This window comes from Amblyomma maculatum, chromosome 9, assembly GCF_055883805.1.
Source record: "Amblyomma maculatum isolate TAMU_Amacu chromosome 9, ASM5588380v1, whole genome shotgun sequence".
Classification (NCBI taxonomy): Eukaryota; Metazoa; Arthropoda; class Arachnida; order Ixodida; family Ixodidae; genus Amblyomma; species Amblyomma maculatum.
In genome coordinates, this window is record NC_139352.1 from 75,804,101 (window position 1) to 75,823,137 (window position 19,037).

Genomic DNA, 19,037 nt, shown 5'->3' on the forward strand with positions numbered 1-19,037 from the left:
AGAGAGCAATGGTTAGCCTTGACCACCTAAGTATAGAGCAGAGACATTAGTCTGCCAGCCAAGATCCGTATAACTCGTGCTATGGTCTTTCCAGTTGTGATGTATGGATGCGAGAGTTGGACTGTGAAAAAGGCTGACCGCCGAAGAATTGACGCGTTTGAATTGTGGTGCTGGCGAAGACTCTTGAGAGTTCCTTGGACTGCCAGAAGATCAAATCAGTCGATATTGTCGGCCATAAACCCTGACTGCTCATTGGAGGGTCAAATTCTAAAGTTAAAGCTCAACTACTTTGGTCATCTGATGAGAAGAGAGGAGTCGCTGGAGAAAGATTTGATGTTGGGAAAGGTTGAGGGTCGCCGGAGAAGGGGTAGGCAGCGAACGCGATGGTTAGATGGCATCCTCGAGGCACTGCAGATGAAGTTATGTGAAGTTAGGAAGATAGTGAGGTAGTAACCGCAGATCCGGACCATGAAAAGGAAATAACAAGAAGAATAAGATTGGGATGGAGCGCATTTGGCAAGCACTCGCAGATTATGACTAGCAGCTTACCTGTATAGCTCAAGAGGAAATTATACAACAGTTGCATCTTGCCTGTACTCACCTATGGGGCTGAAACGTGGAGGCTAACCAAGAGAGTTCTACTTAAGTTGAGGACAACCCAGATGGTAGGGGTAACATTAAGAGATAGAAAGCGTGCAGAGTGGGTCAGAGAAATAACTCAAGTTACCGACATTCTAGTGGAAATTAAGAAGAAGAAATGGACATGGGCAGGACATGTAGTGCGAAGAGAGGATAACCGATGGTCGCTGAGGGTAACAAACTGGATTCCAAGGGAAGGAAAGCGTAGCAGGGGGCGGCAGAAAGTTAGGTGGGCGGATAAGATTAAGAAGTTCGCAGGGGTCAAGTGGATGCAGCTAGCACAGAACCGGGTTAAGTGGAGAAATATGGGAGAGGCCTTCGCCCTGCAGTGGGTATAATCAGGCTGATGATGATGATGATGAGAGACCGGAAAGCGTGGCGTGACATGGTCCATAGGGTCACGAAGTGTCGTACACGACTGAACGACTGAACTGAACTGTCTTGCTTTCTTCTTTCCTTCCTCCCTGGCTGCGCATGAACGTAGATGACAGTTTTGACTAGGTATCGGCTATAATATTTAAACTAAGAGGATGACTAACTCACCCTCACTACTGGCAAGCAATGTGTTGCGCAGGGTTCCAACCCCCTACCTCCTGTTCGTAGGGGCTCTTCGCCGCCTCCCCAGGGATAACGAGCGACAACCAGTTGGGACAGCTCTCACCATGTATTTAAGAAGTGTGACGTGACTGCACAGCACATATCTAGTAGTGCGTGGGACTAGGCTCACTTTCTTCTCCCCTTCGTTGCATAACCGCCTTCGTAGTTTTCCTACGGCAGATCAATATCTCCTTGCTTGAGCCATAACACTTCGATTTCGTTCTCTGCTTTAGCAGTGCTTGCACGCCGAGCGCGATTCGATGCAATCGCCCGCAGCGCCATACGGTGACAACACAAATAACAACTGCGTCCTTGGCGTGTGCAGTGAAAACAATTCCGAACAAATCCATATCTGATTATACAAAGGAAGCATCCCCCCCCCCCCCACCAGAACGCATTCACCGTTAGTTGTGACATTAAGAAGCAATGCCTTCCTGATGGATCACGCCTGCAGTGCGCCCCCCCTATTCCTTCATCATGACGAAAGACACAAATAAACAATTTCAATGGGTCTATTATTGGCAAGTGCAAACTTATTTCGCAGTACTTCACAATTATTCTGTTTTCTTTGTTAACACAGCGCAACGAACGAAGAAAACGACGTACAACAATGCCTGTGTGTTTGTGCGTATCTCCTTCGCCCGCGTCCGTTGCGCTGTCAATGAACCAATGCCCAATTCTCCTCCATACTGCGACCTAAAAAGATAGCAGAAAACACAATAAAATAAATAAATAAGAACAGGCTTGCAACCAACACTCATACAACTGCTCTGCTTCAGCACCGGTAGATCGGAAACGTCGGCAGGCTTGATCGACATTATATATATATATATATATATATATATATATATATATATATATATATATATATATATCGTGGGTTCGGTTCCCCCCATCGGCATGTTGTTTTTTCTGCTACTTTGTGTTTAAATCTTCCCCTAAACAAGATTACATGACTAATTTCTTTGATTATCCAAGTAAACATAAAAAAAAAGACATAACGTAACATCCCCTACGCTTTCCTTGGCCTCGCCGACTGTTGGCTTCTTTCCTTCTTGTACTATAACGAGCACCCTCATTTCCCCTTAATTGATCTGCTTGTAGCTTACGGGGGTCTCGGTTCTGGCAGTCTTGAAGCCATAGGTAGCGTAAGAGGGTTCTAGCACAGCTTTCGCCCTCGCTCTTGATCACGTTCTACGTGACGCTGGCGGTAACAAAGGACGTTCTACGTCCGCCGCTATGGTTGAGGGTGGCGCTGGGGAACACTCTCAAGGTTCGTATCCAGACAACATAAATACCCAAGCAAGTAGCAGGGGGGACAGCGGCCGATGTAGCTCAGTTGGAAGAGCACCGGACGCGATATTCGGAGGTCGTGGGTTCGGTTCCCACCATCGGCATGTTGTTTTTTCTGCTACTTTGTGTTTAAATCTTCCCCTAAACAAGATTACATGACTAATTTCTTTGATTATCTAAGTAAACATAAAAAAAAGACATAACGTAACATCCCCTACGCTTTCCTTGGCCTCGCCGACTGTTGGCTTCTTTCCTTCTTGTACTATAACGAGCACCCTCATTTCCCCTTAATTGATCTGCTTGTAGCTTACGGGGGTCTCGGTTCTGGCAGTCTTGAAGCCATAGGTAGCGTAAGAGGGTTCTAGCACAGCTTTCGCCCTCGCTCTTGATCACGTTCTACGTGACGCTGGCGGTAACAAAGGACGTTCTACGTCCGCCGCTATGGTTGAGGGTGGCGCTGGGGAACACTCTCAAGGTTCGTATCCAGACAACATAAATACCCAAGCAAGTAGCAGGGGGGACAGCGGCCGATGTAGCTCAGTTGGAAGAGCACCGGACGCGATATTCGGAGGTCGTGGGTTCGGTTCCCACCATCGGCATGTTGTTTTTTCTGCTACTTTGTGTTTAAATCTTCCCCTAAACAAGATTACATGACTAATGTCTGATTATCCAAGTAAACATGAAAAAAAAAGACATAACGTAACATCCCCTACGCTTTCCTTGGCCTCGCCGACTGTTGGCTTCTTTCCTTCTTGTACTATAACGAGCACCCTCATTTCCCCTTAATTGATCTGCTTGTAGCTTACGGGGGTCTCGGTTCTGGCAGTCTTGAAGCCATAGGTAGCGTAAGAGGGTTCTAGCACAGCTTTCGCCCTCGCTCTTGATCACGTTCTACGTGACGCTGGCGGTAACAAAGGACGTTCTACGTCCGCCGCTATGGTTGAGGGTGGCGCTGGTGAACACTCTCAAGGTTCGTATCCAGACAACATAAATACCCAAGCAAGTAGCAGGGGGGACAGCGGCCGATGCAGCTCATTTTAAAGAGCACCGGACACGATATTCGGAGGTCGTGGGTTCGGTTCCCACCATCGGCATGTTGTTTTTTCTGCTACTTTGTGTTTAAATCTTCCCCTAAACAAGATTACATGACTAATTTCTTTGATTATCCAAGTAAACATAAAAAAAAGACATAACGTAACATCCCCTACGCTTTCCTTGGCCTCACCGACTGTTGGCTCCTTTCCTTCTTGTACTATAACGAGCACCCTCATTTCCCCTTAATTGATCTGCTTGTAGCTTACGGGGGTCTCGGTTCTGGCAGTCTTGAAGCCATAGGTAGCGTAAGAGGGTTCTAGCACAGCTTTCGCCCTCGCTCTTGATCACGTTCTACGTGACGCTGGCGGTAACAAAGGACGTTCTACGTCCGCCGCTATGGTTGAGGGTGGCGCTGGGGAACACTCTCAAGGTTCGTATCCAGACAACATAAATACCCAAGCAAGTAGCAGGGGGGACAGCGGCCGATGTAGCTCAGTTGGAAGAGCACCGGACGCGATATTCGGAGGTCGTGGGTTCGGTTCCCACCATCGGCATGTTGTTTTTTCTGCTACTTTGTGTTTAAATCTTCCCCTAAACAAGATTACATGACTAATGTCTTTGATTATCCAAGTAAACATGAAAAAAAAAAAGACATAACGTAACATCCCCTACGCTTTCCTTGGCCTCGCCGACTGTTGGCTTCTTTCCTTCTTGTACTATAACGAGCACCCTCATTTCCCCTTAATTGATCTGCTTGTAGCTTACGGGGGTCTCGGTTCTGGCAGTCTTGAAGCCATAGGTAGCGTAAGAGGGTTCTAGCACAGCTTTCGCCCTCGCTCTTGATCACGTTCTACGTGACGCTGGCGGTAACAAAGGACGTTCTACGTCCGCCGCTACGGTTGAGGGTGGCGCTGGTGAACACTCTCAAGGTTCGTATCCAGACAACATAAATACCCAAGCAAGTAGCAGGGGGGACAGCGGCCGATGCAGCTCAGTTGGAAGAGCACCGGACACGATATTCGGAGGTCGTGGGTTCGGTTCCCACCATCGGCATGTTGTTTTTTCTGCTACTTTGTGTTTAAATCTTCCCGTAAACAAGATGACATGACTAATTTCTTTGATTATCCAAGTAAACATAAAAAAAAGACATAACGTAACATCCCCTACGCTTTCCTTGGCCTCACCGACTGTTGGCTCCTTTTTTTCTTGTACTATAACGAGCACCCTCATTTCCCCTTAATTGATCTGCTTGTAGCTTACGGGGGTCTCGGTTCTGGCAGTCTTGAAGCCATAGGTAGCGTAAGAGGGTTCTAGCACAGCTTTCGCCCTCGCTCTTGATCACGTTCTACGTGACGCTGGCGGTAACAAAGGACGTTCTACGTCCGCCGCTATGGTTGAGGGTGGCACTGGTGAACACTCTCAAGGTTCGTATCCAGACAACATAAATACCCAAGCAAGTAGCAGGGGGGACAGCGGCCGATGCAGCTCAGTTGGAAGAGCACCGGACACGATATTCGGAGGTCGTGGGTTCGGTTCCCACCATCGGCATGTTGTTTTTTCTGCTACTTTGTGTTTAAATCTTCCCCTAAACAAGATTACATGACTAATTTCTTTGATTATCCAAGTAAACATAAAAAAAAGACATAACGTAACATCCCCTACGCTTTCCTTGGCCTCGCCGACTGTTGGCTTCTTTCCTTCTTGTACTATAACGAGCACCCTCATTTCCCCTTAATTGATCTGCTTGTAGCTTACGGGGGTCTCGGTTCTGGCAGTCTTGAAGCCATAGGTAGCGTAAGAGGGTTCTAGCACAGCTTTCGCCCTCGCTCTTGATCACGTTCTACGTGACGCTGGCGGTAACAAAGGACGTTCTACGTCCGCCGCTATGGTTGAGGGTGGCGCTGGTGAACACTCTCAAGGTTCGTATCCAGACAACATAAATACCCAAGCAAGTAGCAGGGGGGACAGCGGCCGATGTAGCTCAGTTGGAAGAGCACCGGACGCGATATTCGGAGGTCGTGGGTTCGGTTCCCACCATCGGCATGTTGTTTTTTCTTCTACTTTGTGTTTAAATCTTCCCCTAAACAAGATTACATGACTAATTTCTTTGATTATCCAAGTAAACATAAAAAAAAGACATAACGTAACATCCCCTACGCTTTCCTTGGCCTCGCCGACTGTTGGCTTCTTTCCTTCTTGTACTATAACGAGCACCCTCATTTCCCCTTAATTGATCTGCTTGTAGCTTACGGGGGTCTTGGTTCTGGCAGTCTTGAAGCCATAGGTAGCGTAAGAGGGTTCTAGCACAGCTTTCGCCCTCGCTCTTGATCACGTTCTACGTGACGCTGGCGGTAACAAAGGACGTTCTACGTCCGCCGCTATGGTTGAGGGTGGCGCTGGTGAACACTCTCAAGGTTCGTATCCAGACAACATAAATACCCAAGCAAGTAGCAGGGGGGACAGCGGCCGATGTAGCTCAGTTGGAAGAGCACCGGACGCGATATTCGGAGGTCGTGAGTTCGGTTCCCACCATCGGCATGTTGTTTTTTCTGCTACTTTGTGTTTAAATCTTCCCCTAAACAAGATTACGTGACTAATTTCTTTGATTATCCAAGTAAACATAAAAAAAAGACATAACGTAACATCCCCTACGCTTTCCTTGGCCTCGCCATCTGTTGGCTTCTTTCCTTCTTTATATATATATATATATATATATATATATATATATATATATATATATATATATATATAGTTTTAAGGAGCTGACAGCGTGCGAGTCCAAGGCAAACGTTGGGAATATTTTTTTTTTGCTTTGTTGTTGGTATTTGACAAGAATTTGTGTTATGGTAATTTTCGGGGTAAAGAATATTAAACGCAAAGCGGAAGGAAAAGCAGCGCGCCGATTCCTTCCGCTTTCCATTTAACTTTCTTTATCCCGATAATTACCATAAGACAAATTCTTGTCAGATACCAACAACAAAGCAGGAACAAAAAATCCTCAATGTTTGCCTTGGACTCGTAGGCTGTCTGCTCCTTTAAACTTTATAATAAAGAGCCCCTCATTTCCCTTTCAATTGTCCGCCTAATATATATATGTCTGTAAGTCCTGGAGCAAATTGATTTAACTGTTGTCCAAATACATTTATTTCTCCAGGATCCATAGTAACGTTCAGCGCTATTTATTTATGATATAATAATCAGGGTACTTTTTGCTTGAAAAGAGAAAATCATTTTTCAAGACGAGTCCTTGCATTTCTCTGCTCTTCAAGGCAGCACAATTTCCGCCAGTCGCAAACAACGCCTAGCCAGCGCTCCATGGCTTGAATATAATGCTGCGGTAGGCCTGTGTGCTTCCAGCTTCGATAATTAATCCACGAACCTGCCTGTGAACTGGCCATGGATACGAAATAAAATTGAAGTGGTATCGTGGCAGGAGGATCAGGATATGCCGCTAACTAATTTGAGATGCGGATCATGATTGCTGCATGGTGTGTTCTCAGCCCACAACTGCGAGAAGGGCTGCACTTTATTGCCCCACGTGTTAAAATGCAATACACATTCGCACTGTGCACTTCACGTCGTCGCCTCCTTCAAGTTCCATCTGTGGGAGAAAAGGTTCGCACGCACTTCTCAGATTAGGTACAATAAAACACTACTGTTTCTGTTTTATTCATGTAAACCACCTCTATCACTCGCATGGTCGACATTTTTACACGCTTTTCACTAGCGAAAAACAACCAATCAATCACTCAGCTATTCGATGGGCCAGTCGGTCGGTCACGAGCAGAAAAATCAGTCAACACATCCATAGCCATTTTCTTTTCTGAAGGGTCCCCTCCGTTGAGTCACCTCTTGGTTGGCACCTCTCGTTGGGTCACCTCCGCAGACTGTGGCACTGTAAGGAGAAACAAACCTCGGCGATTGGCTCATAAAACAAAGGAAAGTTAGGTCGGTCGTTCGGTCGGTTGGTCGGTCATAATTTGAAAAATCCGTCAACCCCGCCATAGTAATATTCTCCTCCGAAGGGCTCTCCCCCAGCCACTACAGCTTTTCAAGGAGAAAAACACAGCAGATTGGCTCATTTGATTCGATCGGTCAGCCGGTCGGTCGGTCGTTCATTAGTAAAAACGTGACTCTACCCCACCCTAGTAATTTTCTCCAGTGAAGGGAGCTCACCCGCATATTACAAGTTCCTATTGAGAAACATACACAGCAGGTTGGCTCATAAAACCGAGGAAAGTTGGGTCGGTCAGTCATAAGTAGAAATGTCAGTGAACCCCACCCTAGTAATGTTCCCCTGTGAAGGGTACTGCCCAACACGCTGTAAAATTGTAATGGTTGTAAGTAGAAACAAATCTAGCAGATTTGCTCATAAAACGTGGGAAAGTTGGGCCGATCAGTCAGTCGGTTGGTCATAAGTAGAAATTTCAGTAGACCCCACCCTAGTAATTTTCTCCTGTGAAGGGTGCTTCCTCGCACACTATAAATTTCTAAGAAACCGACCGAGCAGATTAGCTCATAAAACATAGGAAAGTTGGGTCAATCGATCGGTCGGTCATAAGCAGAAAACTCAGTCAACCCCACCCCAAGCAATTTTGTCCTGTGAAGGGTGCTCCACGCATAACATAGCTTTTGAAGGAGAAACAAACCCATGAGGTTGGCTCATAAAATCGAGGAAAGTTGGATCGGTCGGTTGGTAGAAAATCAACCCCGCCAATGTAATTTTCTCCGGTGAAGAGTGCTTTTCTGCATGCAACTAGTTCATAAGGAGAAACAAACCTGGAAGGTTGGTTCATAAAACGGAGTTGGGTCGTCAGTGCATCGGTCGGTCGGTCATAGAAAAAGTCAGCCAACCTCACCCTAGCAATTTTCTCCTGTGAAGGGTGCTCCACCGAATGCTATAATTTGTAAGGAGAAACAAACCCGACAGATTGGCTCATAAAACAAAGGAAAGATTGGCCCTCGAATTGTCGAATAATAAAACTATCAAAACAAGGAAACAACGCTTGGGCAGTATATTAGGGCAAAATCGGAGTGGCAAAATAAAAAGATTAAAGGTGAGAATAAAAGCTAAACACAAGTTTCATGAGTGATGTACGAATGAGTGGCGCAAAATTAGAATTACTCTCATATTATTGCGAAAGCAATATTACGACATCCAAAGCGAGACCTCGGGTGGCCGCAGCTACGCCGTGAAGAGGCGCAGCTACGGACTCGGCATAAAAAAATCAGCCTGCCATTACATTTGAAATCTAGTTACTCTATGGTATTCAGAAATGTGGCGCAACAAACACAAACACAAGAGAAGAAAGTGCCACTATCCCCTTGGCAAAGAAGAGGAAGATGAGAAGAAGAGGGAGATGAGATGTACCTGAGTGTAGAAAAAGAGGAGTGGTGAAGAGGAAGTGTTTTCAGATTCTTATTACAGTTGGTAGTGTGCGCGTGTGTTGTGTCTCTTCTTTTGTGTTTGTGTTTGTTGCGCCACATTTCTGAATACTATGCAGCACCAACTAGCCCCTCAAGCCGTTATTTTTAGTTACTCTATGCCACGGGCAGGAGCTGCCACCTCAGATCACTCCTTTCATATAGGAGGGTGATATTAGAATCAGCCTGCCAGAACCATTTGCATTCTCGTTACCCCTACGACACGCAGGCACGCTCATACGGCTTGGTTGAAGCGTGACTTTATATGTGGGCTGGTAGCTTACGCTCTCGCGTCGTACTCTTAAAGGATCAGCTTAAGTGTCCCCAATAAAATAGCACCTTACACTTATAGGTCATGATTTGAGAATAATGTTGCAGACAAAAGAAGTTTCCGCCGTAGCTTTCGCAATTCAACTAGGGTTAACCTAAGCTAAACCCCAATTTTTCCCATCAGTTAGTGTCCTCGGCCAAACCTTTTTCTCTCATTATCAACTCTGTTGTGTCGTCATGGTTTGTAGCCAATCAAAGAATGTGTTTGCTGACTCGATATCGAAAAGAGGATAGGCTCATTACAAACCAAGCAAAAAATTGTCGAGGGAAGTTCTGAAAAATTGGTTTCCAAAATATTTTTCTTACCTCTAGTGAACAGTACCCTAACGTAATCACTACTGTGCTAGTTAAGTCAATGATTTGCGTTTTAAAACATATCGAAGAACTTTTCACTGCACATACATTTTCTGGATGTGATACGATGCCAGCTACTATCGGAGGCAGAACGTTTGGCCCATCTGGAGCAGCAGTATCTGCACCCTTTTCTTTTCTGTTTATACTTTACCCTATGACAATATATGCCTCTCTGTTTACAGACATCTTCGACGGTAAATTAAATTGCTGTTTTCTCATTCCTGACTATAGGTCGGAGACAGAACTTTTGTGGCTTATCCCTGGCGAACCTCCCACCTCAAAAAGGAAGTATCCTTATGGAAACATTGTTGAAAATTTATCTCTATTGCTGCGCAAGGGATGTTAGAGAGATTTATTTTTGTTTAAGTCACCAGAAACCGGAGCTGCTATGCCTGTTCGTTTAGAATGGAACTGCAATATGTTTGTGTTTATAATTATAAGGAGAATATTTGATAGGAAGTGTTACGCGGGCGACCTTTTTTTGTCTTGGAAGCGAATTACGACGAGGACGCACAAGTGTGACTGCAAAAAATGATGGCATCCAAGATTGCTTCAATCCATTAGTATATTAAATACTAGGGGACACTTAGAACCACTAGAGTACGATGAGGCGAAAGAATCTGTTGCGCGATGGTCCGAAGCCCTCCCCTACACCGCATCTTTTCTCACTCCCACCTTCCTCCTTTTATTTAAGGCTCGGTTACGTGTCCGGTTGACGGTTTCCGCGTCTTTTCTTTCCTGTAATTCAATTTTAAACACCCCTGATGCCTGCTGTACTGCAGCTGCTTTTATATGCCACGTGGGGCGACGTTCGAAGAAGCGCCAAATGAATAGCACCGCACGGACGCCTGGATCAAATGCCCTGGGGGGGTCAGCTTCGTACAAGCGTGAATCGCCTGGTGATATCATCATTAGTCGGGATGCCATGACCTGACGTGACGTCATAACATCACTCCCTGTCATGACGTCACCGTGTAATGACTATAGTCATGCTCATTTTAAGTTAAAACATAGTACACAACTTATAACGGCATCAATAAATTCAAGGCACAAGATACTACACCATTGATGACGCCATCATTTATTTCAAGGTACGACATACTACACTAATGATGACGCCATCATTAATTCAGGGTACAACATACTGAATCACTAATGACGTCATCATTTATTTCAAGGCACGACATACCACACCACTGATGGCGTCATCAAACTAAAGCGTTACGGATGGACGGACACGATTATGGCCGCGAGTATTAGTCATTAAAGGCTTTCGCCTTACAACTCGGAGTGAAAAGGAGAGACACAGAAGTTAAAATGGTGACGCTTCAGTGTGTACCTAAATATAGGACTGTTTTCTTTTTATACCGAGGCTGACAGGCTTGAGTGGCAGAGTATAAAAATGTAATTATGTTACTACAACCAGAGGGAATCAAGTTATCAATGTGCACGCAACAATCACTGCTGAGTGTAGTTGACGTAAAACGTTAAGCACTTTTACTATTTCTTTTAGTCCCTTCCGGCTATTATAAGTGGCCTACACACATACGACTGCACTTCCGTAAAAGATGACAAAAGAAACAACTCAAGCTCAAACTTATCTGCGAGCAGCTGAGCGCACAAATAACTGCTACAGTGCGTGACAAACCAGCTAATGATGGAGACGACAAATAATACCCTCGTCATTATGTAATGAAACTGCAGGAACTACAGACCCAAAAATTACAACCTGCATGAACACATACAAAGACCCAATGCTAAACCACACATCGCCTTGCAAGAAGCACTCGGAGAAATCAGCCTGTCGTGCTACCAGCCGGTTGCACAACTGCAAACCAACAAACGACACTGCGCCACGGCTACTTTCGTAGCGAGAGCTAAACTACGCTACTATGCCGATCACTTCGCAGTGTGTAAGACAGGCCACTAGTGCGCATGCGCGAAAACCGGACGAGCAACACGTGCGCTGTAACATCAGAGCTCGCGGCCGCCGCAGCCGCGTGCTTCCGCTCTCATCACTCGACACAGGACCTCATGGTTCAATTCAAACATGATATAATCCGGTCCAAGAGTAAAGATGCTAAGGTCATCCTTGGGTTCGATCTAAAGAAGGCATTTGATAATATGTCGCACCAGGGAGTCATGGACGGCCTTTCAGTATTGAACGTTGGGGCAAAAACATATAACTATGTCAAAAACGTTTTGAGTGGACGTAGTGCCCGCTATAAATTCCGCGATAGCACATCATACCTATTCCCTCTGAGCAGTAGGAGTACCCCCTAGTGCTCGGCACTGTCGCCTCGTCTCTTCAGCGTAGGCGAAATTACCACAACTACGACGTTACCCTTATTTAAATTTTAGTATTTATGCTGACGACATTTGCACAATCGATCAGCCGGGGCAGCGATGCCGAAATTAAGCACGCGCTTCACGAGGCGGTAAAAACGGTCGTGAAGTTTGTAGCAGAACGTAGGCTTGCATGCTAGCCGGAAAATTCAGAGCTCCTTATTTACGATCCACGGTACCTGCGGAACGAACGTAAAGTGGATATACAGATTTAGGTACAAGGACAAGTTCCCCGGATATTGCAGATCCGTATACTAGGTCTTCTTCTCGAAGATAATGGATATATAATGGAGAAACTATTAAGAGGATTGATCGGCATGTATTTAAAACAGTTAGCCTCATCCTCCGGGTTTCGAGCAAAAGCAGAGGACTTAAGGAAAATAATCTTCTGCGCATAAACCAGGTACTGAGGAGCCGAAATTACTGAAAGGCGCAACGCGGCCAATTGCGAGCTGCTTTGGAAAATGCGTACTGTAACATCAGCTTTGGCAGGTTATTTACGAATGTTAATTGATGAACGATCATGGGCGGTCCATCTGTACGGCACGTTCCGGGTCATTTTTCTGATTGTGCCTTCACAGCTGATCTTGAGGGCACTCTAACACAGTGATTACTGTCAAAATATTCAATTCGGGCTCAATCGCAGGCTCTAAACAGGGCCTACGCATTAGCGAGCGTAGCCTGCACCACGGGCCAGTATAAACAGCAGAAAGAAAAAAAAAACGAGGAAGAGAGTAGTGTACCGAGCAATGGGCCCATGTGAGAAAAAAAAACGTACAGCGCTTGTAATGCATAATATTTTGTGTGTTTCTCAAGCTTTTGCGCCCCTTGTTCTGCGTATAAACCAGCCGAGTCCTCGGTCATCGCAACGCTTCCCGAAATGTTTACATACAAATAAGATTTAGTTACCACCAAAATAGTGTCGCAGGTGCTGCGCTTGCCGGTATTCAAGCTTGGTCGCACTTTTTTCCTCGAAGGTTTGTGCTATAGCTCCGTGCTCAGCAAAAATTACGCCCGCGGTAGCAGAGCATCACCGAAAAGTCAGCGTTGGTAAATTTGCCAGTGATGTCAAACTCCACTTGTTAAAATGATTCCAATGCACTAAATAGTGCGCATAGGCATCCAGAACATTAGTTGCAAGTTGTGAGAGCAGGTAGCAAGCTCCAATGGGCAAGAAGTTGTAACTGTTATAGCGGCAGCAATGGCTTGTACGCTTCGAAACATAAGTCTCAACCTTATAAACGCAATCATGACATATACAAAAATATTATAAAGCATCCCAGTTTTGGGCGCGGCCGAGTGGTTAGCCTAGCAAGCTACTAGTTCAGGCGTTTTTTTCTTCCTAGACTTAATGACTTTTTTATTCCGTTGGCTTTTTTTCATTTCTTCACTACTTTTTACCTTTTACTATTTATCTGAGGCCTTTTTTCTCCGGGCGAACAGTGCCACCTGTGCAGAGCGCTCCAGTATGCCGCGACCCAGTACGTCCAGTCTCCAGCGTCATACTGGGCCCATAATCAGGTATGGCGCTGGGGCCATTTTCAAGGATAACATTTTAAGCTCTTGGGGAGCATCTGCAAAGAGCAACCTTCCCTCCTCCTACAGTTCATCCTTTGAAGACTAACCTCTTTCTCTCTTTCTACTTTCACTCCCACCTTCCTCCCTTCCCTTACTGCGCGGTTCAGGGGTCCACAGAAACAAGTGTGACAAATACTGCGCCTTTCCTTTCCACTGAACCAATTGTTATTGTTAAGTGTTGATCCCCTTATAGTTGGTCCTCAAAACGATTAATCGTTTTGGAAAACCAGTTGGTCCCCAAAACGACTAACCTCACTACCCCTTTTAGACATTTTGTTTCTTAAGAGGAAAAAGAGGAAGAAGCAAACGATGAGAAGCAAATGATAGGAGAGAATTAGGGCAGGCTTTCACTGTTGTCCTCTTGGGATATCTAAGGGAGCATACTATTCCACCGGGTGCTAAATCCGAACTCAGATTTCATTGTTCCTTGTCCATGAAAAGCCCTTGAAGTTTAGCATAGTAACAGTGAGCTTCAATTTTAAACGAAGACATGATGTGATCTACCGTAAGTACCCAATGGCTAACCATTGTTCATCATAAGCGGCTAAATTCTTCACTTTTGACCTTTGACCACGGTCATGTCATGAATCTTACCTTTGACCTTGGGCTGTAATATCTGAATGCGTATATAACTTTGTGTCTTCGCGTCTCAGGTTTAGCTACGTTAAACCGCAATTATTTTTATTACGACAATATCTAGGCAGAACTTATTGCAAGAAACGTACAGAAATGGCGCCGAACGAAGACCTCGAAGAGCTTAACACGCCAAGCTGCCACGCACTGTCGTGGGTGTTACAATTCGACACAAGCGCATTGTCAGGAACTTTTCGTCCCTGAGGTTTGTGAAGGGTGGCTGATCCGGCCCTGATGGGGCTGGGACAGGTCACCGCCGCTTGCGGCGGGGGCTAGCCCGCCACCGAGTTTTGTCTGTTATAGGCCGTCGTTGCACCCGCCACTGCTACTGTGGTGGACGATGGCTATTATTGCTGCGCGCGTCTTTCTCTCCCTCTTGTTTTTCTTTCTTCTCTATTTTCTCTTCTGTCCGCACGAGGCAGTGGAGGTGGCTCAGCTACAGAGCCAGTAGCAAGCCCGTGCACTTTCTTTTCCTTCTTCCTGCAGCCACAACAACAGCACGCTTCGTCCCTGTAACATATTTAGAACTGAAATTCCTCCCATTCCGAACCAGAAGTTCATCTGGCGCCGGATTTTCAACTTTCAAGCGAAGCAGCGGTGTGTCCGTGACGACATACCACGTGACTCGCCTCACCTCACTGCTGAAGGTTCGATGCAAAGGGGCAAGCGGCGATCTTTCAACCCGAGGTTGTGCAGCGGAGGTGGCTAAGGTGTGCCCCTGAAGTACTACATGACTCGTAACGCCTCCCGGCCACAAGTGCTGTGCGTGGAGCCGAAGGCGCTCTCTCGTCTCGCGGAATCATGGATGTGCAATAACGTTCAAACCAAGTGCAACAAACGCGTCTAACCAATGCTTAAACGAATTTTCGCCCATCATAACTATAGTTCAACTGATTATAACCACGCACAGCTAATGTTTTCAATTAAATGGTTACTGGTAATCATTTTGGATGGAAAAATAGCGCAAAAGCACGAAGTCCGATTTTCTATCCAATATGAATTACCACCAACTCGCCCAACTCGGCATCCTACTGCCAGTAATCAAGAACGGAAAAACGTGAACGATTATGTTACTTCATAATACGAAATTTGAACGCAGCCCTTCAGCTGTTCCACCTTTTCGATAGATTAAGGCAAGGAATTCGAACAAGGCAGAAATGAACAATTCGGAATTTTTTTTATCAGAAATGTTCCTTCCCAAGGCAAACAGCACTGTATACGATGCACACAGCGTTTATTTTTTATTACATCACATCTTGCTCCATCGGTTCAATGCCTGCCTGTTTCTATATGGCGACAAAGACGGTTCGGTGGTCGGAGCAGTAAGACTACGCCGTCTCTATTTGCCCAACGCAGTATTTGGAATCTGTCTGTCTCTGATACACGAGATCTATAGTAGTTCCCCATTGGGTTGTCAGTACAGAGCGTCAGTTGTGCAACAAACACCGGTGTGCGAGCACCAGTCAGCGAACACCGGAGGTTTACGAACGCCGGTCTACCAGCTAGGAACACCCAACTAGTCTGTCATGGGCATGGTTGCTCTCCCTTTGTATATCTCTCGCTCGACACACCCTGGTAGAACATTTAAGCTGCGCCTTTAAGAGTGAAACGCGACAGCGTCCTTCCCCTTCTTTCATCCATGCTACAAACGCCATTGTACGAGCGCCGGTCAGCAAACACCGATGGTTTACGAACGCTGGAGTATAATGCCGAGCTACGAACGCCGAACTACACTGTCATGGGTACAGTTGCTCTCCCTTTCCCTTTCTCTCCTTCTACACACCCTCTTTCTCTAATTACAAATATGAGAAAGAGTGTCCTCAAGAGAAACAGGTCCTCATTCTTAACTATACTATCATGAGTATGGTGGTGCAGTGATAAGACGCCCGACTACTGTGCCGGAGTACCCGGGTTCGAACCCGACCTCGGCGGCTGCGTTTCTATGGAGGCGAAACGAAGAGGCGTCCGTGTGCTGTGCGATATCAGCGCACGTTAAAGATCCCCAAGTGGTCGAAATCACTCCGTAGCCCTCCACTACGGCTCCTCTGTCTCTCTTTCCGCTTTCACTCCCACCTTCCTTCCTTCCCTTACAGCCCAGTTGAGGTGTCCACAAGAAACAAGTGAGACAGTTACCGTGACTTTCCCTTCCTATAAAGCAATCAATTAATGGTGAAGGGATGGCCGCTCCTGGCCCTGATGGGGCTGGAACAGGTAGGTCACCGCCGCTTGCGGCGGTGGCTAGCCTGCCACCGAATTTGTATCTGTTGTAGGCCGTCATTACACTCGCCGGTGGTGAACGAATGCTGTTGTTGCGGCACGCGTCTTTCTCTCCCTCTTCTTTATCTTTCTCCTCTATTTTTCTGTCCGCACGAGGCAGCGTAGGTAGCTCAGCTACAGAGTCAGTAGCAGGCCCGTGCATTTTCTTTTCCTTCTTCTTACAGCCACAACAACTCTCCCTTTCCCTCTCTCTTTCCCTTTCTCCTTTTCCTCCGCTAGAGTTGCGGCGGTGGTGGTGGCGGCAGCTGTGTCCCTGTGACGTAGCGTGGATTTCGCGCATGTGCAGCTTGGTCGGCGCAGATGACACCCGAAACTCGCGTACTGTAGCTCACGCTACAAAAGCATCATACTTGGGCGTGACATGCTGTCGCGTCTTACTCTTAGAAGTTGTGTCCTCACGGCGTTGCATCTAACGCAAACAGCGCGTAGCGCAAAACATGCTATTAAACGATTTGTTTCAAGTAGCGTCCGAGCTTACCGGTGACGTCATCGCTCGGCAAACTATGCGTGAAAAAATACGATAAATTAACAACTGATTAAAGACTGTGAAACGCTAAAGCGCATAAACTTATGAGCGCAGATTGGGTGTCCCCCTAAATTTTTACCTGTTGTTTTTGGAAATGCCCGCCGTGGTGGCGCAGAGGTGAAGATGCCCGCGTACTGTGCCGGAGTACTCTGGTTCGAGGAGGAATGGTAGGGAGAACTTTAATTAGCTCGCGAGTTCAGACCTTACAGTTTTTTTACTCTTATATAGAGGGAAAGCTGGTGCCTTGCCTATCAGAGCTTCCTTGCGACCAGTGTGTTCGCAGATGACTACGACCAAGGAACGCGTGAACGATGAGGTGTTCTAGAAGACTACGACGCAGACACTGTAGCGTCAGTAGACTCGAAGACGCCGAGCCGCGAAGCCGCTCTTACGGTGAGCCGCATAACAAGTCTTGCATAGCCACGGCAACAACTGTACCAAGATGGGGTCCCAACAATTCTGCCTGAAGTGGAACAACCACCAGTCGAACATGCTGTCCATGTTCGAGCAGCTGCTCTCCAACGAAGCTCTGATGGACGTTACGCTGGCTTGCGAAGGTCCCTCGCTGAAGGCGCACAAGATGGTCCTCTCCGCCTGCAGCCCATATTTTCAATCGTTGTTCATCGAGAATACATGCACACACCCTATTGTGATCTTAAAGGACGTGTCATACATAGACCTGAAAGCGATAGTTGAATTTATGTACCGTGGTGAAGTGAACGTGTCTCTTGATCGCCTCACTGCGTTCCTCAAGACCGCCCAGACTTTGAAAGTGAAGGGTCTTGTAGAGGTTACCAATGAGAACGAACGTGGTGAGCTCGTAACAAGTGTGGACGGTGCCGCGGATACTAAGCCTGTGGATACACCGCGTGCCGCATCTTCACCGCTCGGCAAACGAAAAAGAGGTAGGCCTCGGCGGTGCTTCCCCAGCGACTCGAACAAGAGCGATTCTGAAGACGTTAAACTGGCGACGCCTATGATGGGTCCTGAGAGCCCCGAAATAATTTGAGGGCGGTGGTGTTTTTAGTGATCGTATGGCTAATCTTCCCGCCGATTCACCTTCGCGTCGGACTACCATTGTGGCGACGGCGTCTGCGCATGTGCCTTCAGGCGCTCTTCTCGGTTCAAGTTTTCAGGCAACACCCTCTCGACGTACTCAAGATTCCATTGATGACATGGGGGAGTGTGACTATGTAGAGCCTTTGAACGTTATAAAACACCCTATGACGACAGAGAACGTTCTAGTGTTCCCGGATGTCGCCTCATCATCACAAGCAGTAGGGGAAGAGTCACAGCCGCCACATCACACAAGGTCTACATCTGACATCTCGGCATTTGTTCCTGTTCTTCCTTTATTGGCTTCAGACATCCAAGAAGACATCAAGCCGTTGCCTTCTAGTTTAATACCTTACGATGACCAGCCAATATCGCCTGTTGCCGCTTCTCCTGCCGCCGCACTATCTGGGGATGGCGCATCCACGTCTGTGGTCATGGACGCGTCTTGCATTCAAGCCATCGCCGGACCATCCAACTACCAGCTGTCAACACCATCTCTTGGCTCGGCCGCAACATGGAGTAGGGGCGGCTTGCCTCAGCAACAGGTATTGCCAGAAGAAAGTCCTCTATTACTGTGCACCGATTGCAGCTATTCCACAGTTTATCCCACTGACTTCAAGCAACACTAGAGGAGACACGCCGGGCAGTGCCTATTTCGATGCAGCAATTGCAGCAAGAGCTTTACAAGGAGGCATTCCCTGGCAAATCATCTTCGAGTCCACACGGGCGAGAAGCCTTACCAGTGCAGTCATTGTAGGAAGAGTTTTGCAGCGAGAAGAACTCTGGATGAGCACCTTCGAGTCCATACAGGCGAAAGGCCATACCAATGTAAACTGTGCCCTATGGGTTTTACAAAAATTTTTAACCTGAATAGGCACATCCAAATTCACAAATGTTAAAATAACCTCTTGTAAATGGCATTTGCTTGCACGAAAGATATGAAATCCCA

The 19,037-nt window shown here is 46.6% G+C and overlaps 1 pseudogene; it reads left to right on the top strand.

Annotated features, from left to right (window-relative positions):
- Positions 1–17,449: 17,449 nt before the first annotated feature.
- Positions 17,450–18,717, top strand: LOC146179454 (uncharacterized; annotated as a pseudogene).
- Positions 18,718–19,037: the final 320 nt, after the last annotated feature.